Consider the following 8,089-nt stretch of genomic DNA (forward strand, 5'->3'; position numbering starts at 1 on the left):
ACTGAAAACCGACAGAACACAGGGCAACAACTAAACATTTCATCAAACAATACTGTAAACCGACAGAACACAGAACAACAGACAAAGATGGCACCGAGCAATACTGTAAACCGACAGAACACAGAACAACAGATAAAAATGTCACCAAGCAATACTGTAAACCGACAGAATACCGGGCAACAAACAAACATTTCATCAAACAATACTGTAAAGGGACAGAACAACAGATAAAGATGGCATCAAGCAACACTGTAAACTGACAGAACACAGAACAGCAGATAAAGATGTCATGAAGCAATACTGAAAACGGTTTTACCTGGTGTTAACGAGGAGGAACATTCGAACGCAGTAACCAAAAATTTAAAATTTTCTCCTTCTTTATAAAGAAGTTACTGGCTTTAGCTATTTTCGGTCCCAGCTATTGTGAAATAAAGGTAATGGTGGGACGTGTTGCAAGTGTACTTCATGATTTGAAAACAGAGTGAGCAGTACCGCATAACACTAAGGTAAGTTAAACCATCTCCAAAATTCGGAAACCGAGCATTTGCTGGTACCAGAATGTGGACAATGTAACAGACAATATTTTCCAAAACAGCTTGCGGTGATTCGATATAGACATATGAAATGCCTATCTACAAAACGGCGAGACGTCCGAATTTCTAACTGTTGTGTTGTAACTGAAGAACACATTTGTCATGCCATGGACATGTGTGCTTATAACAGCATTTTACCATGCTGATAATTCACTGACTTTGCTATCGCTCAATTCAGTCACTGGCGTGACATTACAATTGTGTCTCCATGTAGCAGATAATTCACTGACTTTGCTATCGCTCAATTCAGTCACTGGCGTGACATTACAATTGTGTCTTCATGTAGCAGATCATTCTCAATTCTCTATTGTAGTGTTTCCTCAATTAAACACGATGCTACCACAGAAGTGACATCTCACATGCTCACATTAGACCATATGTGACAAAGTCGACACGTGCAAAATGTAAAACCCGGAAGAACCAAGATTTCAAATTTCTTCTACAGACCGAATAAACCTGGTTTGACCAGCTTACAAATCTAGCGGTCTCACCACTTAGCTATTACAGTGCTGTTCATAGGAAGGAATCTGGGCGTCAAACAGGAATTAGTATACTAGCTGGAAATCACAGCTAGCTTAACCAACCTGGAAATCACTGACCACTAATCGTAAGGTCAATTCCCAAAACATCGATGAAAACAAACCACCAAAGAAATAACAAAATGTTCTAGGCGAAGGAATGAAATCAGTATCCAAATCGCGTGCCATATTAGTTTTTAGAATATCTCGCTGGAGGTTGACACAAATACGGCGAACTCCTTCACTTACCGTTTGAAGTTTTCCTGGAGACCGCTTTGCACCGCCCCAGTCTGATGCCTCGTATTCTGGGAACAGATCGGCACCCTCATTTGCCGTTAAAGGTGAAGCTAAAGGTGACCTAACGTCGTCGTCAGGGAACGTAGACAAGTATATGTCGTACCTGATGAAGAAAGAATACAACGTAAATACGATTCTGTTAGGTTGTTGTATGAAAGGTTCAATGCCCTTGGGGTAGTAGTTTACTTAGGAGCGCCACAAACAAAATGTACAAATCTTCACACTAAGGTGACCTTATCATGACTTCCAATAAATGAACAATACTTTATTGGGGATTTATTATAGGGTAAAAGAAAACTATTTTATTTATGTGCCCTTTGGAAATGGTAAAGAGTCGTTAACATGTTTACATGTATGTACATGTAACAGGTCTCTGACAAGGGTGAAGAATCGTTTTACATGTATGTACAGGTAACAGGTCTCTGACAACGGTGAAGAATCGTTCAAATGTTTTCATGTATGTATATGTAACAGGCCTCTGACAACGGTGAAGAATCGTTAACATGTACATGCAGTAGGTGCCATCATAAGACCTATTAGATAGATGACGTCATCTGACTTACCAAATTTGCATAATTACTATGTCCTGGATGCAGTTTTTTATTGAACCTAATCTAATGCCATATATGGTTGTTTCAAATAGCTTTAACATCAGCCTGTTGCATCAAAGTTATTCTTAATAGAAAATTACGGTCTGGAAACTATGATTCATTTTGAGACAAGCTCAACAACGCACGTGCTGTTTCTGAAATACTGGGAAAGGGCAAATGTATAAGCATTTATGGCCCATAACCACATGGTTTTGATATTATCCTTTAAAGCTGTCTGGGCCAATTTGATTCGCTCATAAATTCATGTAACTCAACTAAATTTCCGACATGTTTCGTGAGCCATAAATTTAAGTAAGAAATTAATGAATGGGTGAATGATGACTTTAGCGTCATTCTAGCAGTATTTCAGACATATAGTGTTGAGACAGACTGAGACAAAGGACTGGCCATAAGGTTCACTGAAGCAGCTCTCTAATCCTCACACTATGCTTCTCCCCAGCGTTTATATATTTACCTCGCTGACCGCAAGATGAAGTAATAAGGCAGGGCGCCGTGTCACGAAAATAAAGACGGCATGTCAACCTTCATTCTGGACTGACAAGTAAACCATACATTCCTTCTGTGCTTATAACTTTCAGCTGAATTTTAACACTCACTTTTATTAGAGATTTTTAATTAAAAATCCAACGAAAGCCACTTTCAACACAACCATTTGTGTGTCAAAGAAGGCTCTAGGGTCTATCCTGCCAAGCAGTATCGTGGCTTATCGTGTATCGTGACAGCGAATATAAGAAGCAAAACATAAGCTCTTAGCCCCGTGATGACATGAGAATCTGTTCTGGTAAAACTTACCACCTTTTCTCTAGACTGCGCATGACGGCTCCCTGTGCACAGACAATCATAGAGGCGGTAACGCGGTCCATGTGCACGATTTGTTTGATGATTTCATCCGAACACTCCAGCTGAGCCCCTGATGGGAAAATTAAAAAGAGACGGCTTAGAAGACGTGTTGCAGCATTCTGTGTTAAGAAGGGAACATTTAGGGTATTTTAGAAAGTCTTTAACGACTGGAAATGCTAATAACGTAAAATTGACCTTTGAAAGACGAGAATGATGTAAAATCTGGGCAATTCTCTAGCAATCATGCCAAAGGTAATCATCATGAGAAAGAAATATTATTTACCGTACTGAGCATATTTGCTGAAGAAACGTCGAAATATTTGTGCGATCTTGGCGATTCTCTGACGAGGGTTCTTCGTTTCTTTCATATCCTGAACCTGTTTCCAGAACAGCAATGGCATGGCGGATCGCTTTAGTACTAGAAAGCGTTTGAAAAATTCGAACTGTATATTGTTGGTTAAAATCTCCAGGAAACATCTGAAACGAAATACGTACATGTCCTTAGAGAGTAATAGGAGGGTATTGTAAACAAATAATGTCCCTTTTTGTGCAGACAGTTTTTGTTAATTTGGGAATAAAATACATACCATCCATATTTTCCCAAAACGGACACGAAGTTTTAAATAAAATACCATTATGAACAAAAATGTTAGAACGCAAAACGGATTTTCATCTTCTCAACACCCATATGTTAAAACACCCTGCTTTACTTTCCTATTGATTATGCACAGAAATAAAGTGAACAGATGTGTTGCCTTATCTTTAACTAAGGTGAGGTGAGACTGGCCTAACATTTAATGGTGAGACTGGCCTAACATTTAATGGTGAGACTGGCTTAACATTTAATATTGAACCTGTAGTTCCAGAGAATTCAAGCTTTCAGCTTAACTATTAAACTAAGATAATTTTAGTAGCTATGCCCCGCCTATATTATTTCAAAATTATACATAAATATATTCAACAGGTAATAATCTCCCCACGTAAAAAAGGATTCTGGCATTTTTCAAGTCTTGAAAACATTGCGAATAAGTTATCTGCCAACACCGTCTACATACAGTTAGATTTGACATAATTTATCTACTTTAAATGCAGTTTTACGCCGTAGGCTACTCAAAAATATTTCACTTATACGACCTCGGCCAGAATGACGGTGGGAGGAAAACGGGTTGGGTGAAACCTATGACCATCCGCAGGATGATTTGACTGAGGACAGTTCTACCAATTAATGGAAATTCGTCCCCTAGAAGCAACACTAAAAGCATAACAAGCTGCCTTATTCCCTCTCAGGCTGACCTGGGTTTGGGAGGTCTGTTCACCGTGAAGCCATCTGTTAGGAATGGGTGTCCTTTGGAATCCGTGATGCGAAACTCCGGGATCTGCGGACGTTTATATTCACTGAACCGTGACACTCTGAGCTTATGGATATCGATCTTCTCGCATGAAACGATCTGACGTATTTTGGCTACGGAACAAAAAAGCATGAAAAAAATCATTACAAAGCCGTACACGATAGGCGATCAAAACGTTTACTGGCGAATATATCCGGCAGCCAAAGGATTTCTGACTTGTGGGCAAAAAGTAGATAACTCGATCTTCCTCGCTTGTATAGATATGCACACTCGGAAATCCAAATTAAACCAGTGTAAAGTTGCTCCAAGTCACATAGATAGGTCCCGGAGAGCTCCTTCGTTCACATATGGCTACTGATAGGCTGTGAAGAGGGTTACTTCAGTGAGCCATCCCGCCAACACATGCCAGCTCCACAGGCCATTACGACACGGGGGCTGTAGGCCACTACGCTGAAGCACTTGTCACCACGTTTCTGAGCAATATAACTAAGACACACCAGTGTGAGGAAACTTACACACTCAGTATGCAAAGCCCTCGGGGAATGTCAATGTTCCTTAATCTTTCCTTAAGCTTAAGTCTTTCGACCTGTCGCCAAACTAAAAGACACATACATTTAATACCCGGATGGTGGTATTCCAATTATTAGAGAAGAGGTCAAACATTTCATCTATGCAGAAATTACAAATTCATTCACTCTCATCTCATAGATAGCTCCAAAAATCTTTTTGAGAGGTGAAGTAATACTCACTTTGTGAGCAAAAAAGGCTGTACACACTGAAACTTTCTAATAACATTTACTTATATTTATCTCGCTCAAATAGCTATAATAAATGAGAAAATAATGAAAAGTGGCATCCTCTAATTCGTTCAGGTTATCTTTCTTACATTGCCATTCTAATCTGACATGACCATAACATCCAATTTCAGTTGTGAGTTTCAAAGTCTGTGATGGGATGTTTTAACCCTGGCCATTTGTAAGTCTGTGATGGGATGTTTTAACCCTGGGCAGTTCTAAGTCTGTGATGGGATGTTTTAACCCTGCTCATTTTTAAGTCTGTGATGGGATGTTTGTTTTAACCCTGGGCAGTTCTAAGTCTGTGATGGGATGTTTTAACCCTGGGCAGTTCTAAGTCTGTGATGGGATGTTTTAACCCTCGTCAGTTCTAAGTCTGTGATGGGATGTTTTAATCCTGGTCATTCCTAAGCCTGTGATGGGATGTTTTAACCCTCGTCAGTTCTAAGTCTGTGATGGGATGTTTTAACCCTGGTCATTTCTAAGTCTGTGATAGGATGTTTTAACTTTGGGCAGTTCTAAGTCTGTGATGGGATGTTTTAACCCTGGTCAGTTCTAAGTCTGTGTTGGGATGTTTTAACCCTGGTCAGTTCTAAGTCTGTGATGGGATGTTTTAACCCTGGTCAGTTCTAAGTCTGTGGTGGGATGTTTTAACCCTGGGCAGTTCTAAGTCTGTGTTGGGATGTTTTAACCCTGGTCAGTTGTAAGTCTGCGATGGGATGTTTTAACTTTGGTCAGTTCTAAGTCTGTGATGGGATGTTTTAACACTGGTCCTTTCTAAATCTGTGATGGGATGTTTTAACCCTGGGCAGTTCTAAGTCTGTGATGGGATGTTTTAACCCTGGTCAGTTGTAAGTCTGTGATGGGATGTTTTAACCCTGGGCAGTTCTAAGTCTGTGATGGGATGTTTTAACCCTGGTCATTTCTAAGTCTGTGATAGGATGTTTCAACCCTGGGCAGTTCTAAGTCTGTGATGGGATGTTTTAACCCTGGTCATTTCTAAGTCTGTGATAGGATGTTTCAACCCTGGGCAGTTCTAAGTCTGTGATGGGATGTTTTAACCCTGGTCAGTTGTAAGTCTGTGATGGGATTGTTTTAACCCTGGTCAGTTGTAAGTCTGTGATGGGATGTATTAACCGTCGCCCTTTCTATGTCTGTGATGGGATGTTTTAACCCTGGTCATTAGTTTTCGGTATTTACATAGCTTTTACTATTTATCAAGCATCTTGCGAAGATCGGTTTTAGTATTTGTACAAACTTGATCTCGGAGACTGAATATGTTATTTAGAAAAGATAAAAATTCAAATTTTTTGGTTCTTGGGCTCGTAAAAACATATTTACTGAACCAGAAACACAAAAAGATTATTAATGTGTTGCGTTTATGCTCTTACAAACTACATATTGAAGCGTTTCTTTTTGGCGTCTGCTGATGGTTGTTTACTTCTACATGCTTATATAACAGTATCGCCATATTCGCGGTGGTGTAGATGTCAAATGCTTCATACATACTTGTAAAAATAAACAAAAGAAAAAATATTTTTAAAAAAAGTAACAGTATAATATCAACAAAAAAAATAAAAACAAAAGAGGAAATATATATATTTTTTTAAATTATGTTACTACGATATTGTAATAAGGTAATCAGTTTCTGTCAATGATATATAAGAACTAGTGGTCATTCCCCTTCAAACTTACCGTTATAGAAGGGCTGGACGAGCTGAGCGGGTCTCCCTAGGCTACCCAACCCGTGCTCCTTCATAGAAACTACTTCGCGAATGTTATACTCTGGCTTCAGACCTGATAAGACCAAAACAAGCTTAGTTGTGATACTTCATATCTCTCTTCTAATTACTGAATGATTTGTTCATGAATTGTATGTATGCCCGTCGCGGCCAGCCACCACTTTAAGCGTCAGAGCCAGCGAAGGCATCAGTTCCTTTATATGAGCAAGTGAACAGTTACAACGGTACAGTGGTGCTTTGACTTCTCTCACTATCACACGTAGGCGATAAATTGCATTTATTTTTTTTTTTTTGGTTTGTTTATTTATTTATTTGATTGGTGTTTTACGCCGTACTCAAGAATATTTCACTTGTACGACAGCGGCTAGCATTTTGGAGGAAGGAAACCGGGCAGAGCCCGGGGGAAACCCACGACCATCCGCAGGATGCTGGAAGACCTTCCCACGTACAATCATAATTAAGAAATACGATTAAATGACGTACCACGAGAGGCTTACCACTTGGAAAACGACTAACCGCAGCCAGTTCTAACGCTGTCCACATGTAGGTGCTTCCATTGTCCGGCGATAGGACAACTTCTCGCAAATCTCCGTCCATCACGTTATTTGTAGGCGATAGTTTCATCACACCTCTGCGAGTCTTAAAAAAACAAACAAAAAAACAAACAAATAACAAACAAACAAGAAAATGTTTTCTTTTCCTTGTCACAAATTCGGCATTATACAAATGACAATATAGGTGCCACCGATTAAATCTTATTACAGACATTCAGATCATCACCGAGGAAAAATCTTTAGGTTTGTATGCATGAGGTTTAACGACGTACTTAACAATTTTTCAATCATATGTGTTCACAGAAATATACTGTCTCTTCTTGTATAGCAGGGAGAGTCCATGTCGCCAAGTGCTGTCGCCACTGAAGAATACATACATACATACATACATACATACATACATACATACATACATACATACATACATACATATATACTTACCACTTTATTAAAAAATATAAGTTGATCATTGTTAGTGAAAGTCTTCCATGAAGGTCTCAAAGCCTGTAACGAAAAGATATAGAATGACATTGGGTAACATTCCATTGTTTTCGGACTCCAGACAACAGGAGACATCACAGACAAGCAATAAACTGCAATGTCTTCGTAATCGATAGTAAATACAATAACACGATGTGTGTAATAGATATACAACTTCTTGGTTTACAACAACGTTGTCAAGCTTGATAATAATGCTAGTAACTACATCGAAACGTTGTGTTAATAAACTAAGAAGTTTAGCGATAACGAACATCTTGCTGCTTTATTTCCTCAACAACTTCCAAATGCCA

Source organism: Liolophura sinensis, chromosome 9 (genome assembly GCF_032854445.1).
Source record: "Liolophura sinensis isolate JHLJ2023 chromosome 9, CUHK_Ljap_v2, whole genome shotgun sequence".
NCBI lineage: Eukaryota > Metazoa > Mollusca > Polyplacophora > Chitonida > Chitonidae > Liolophura > Liolophura sinensis.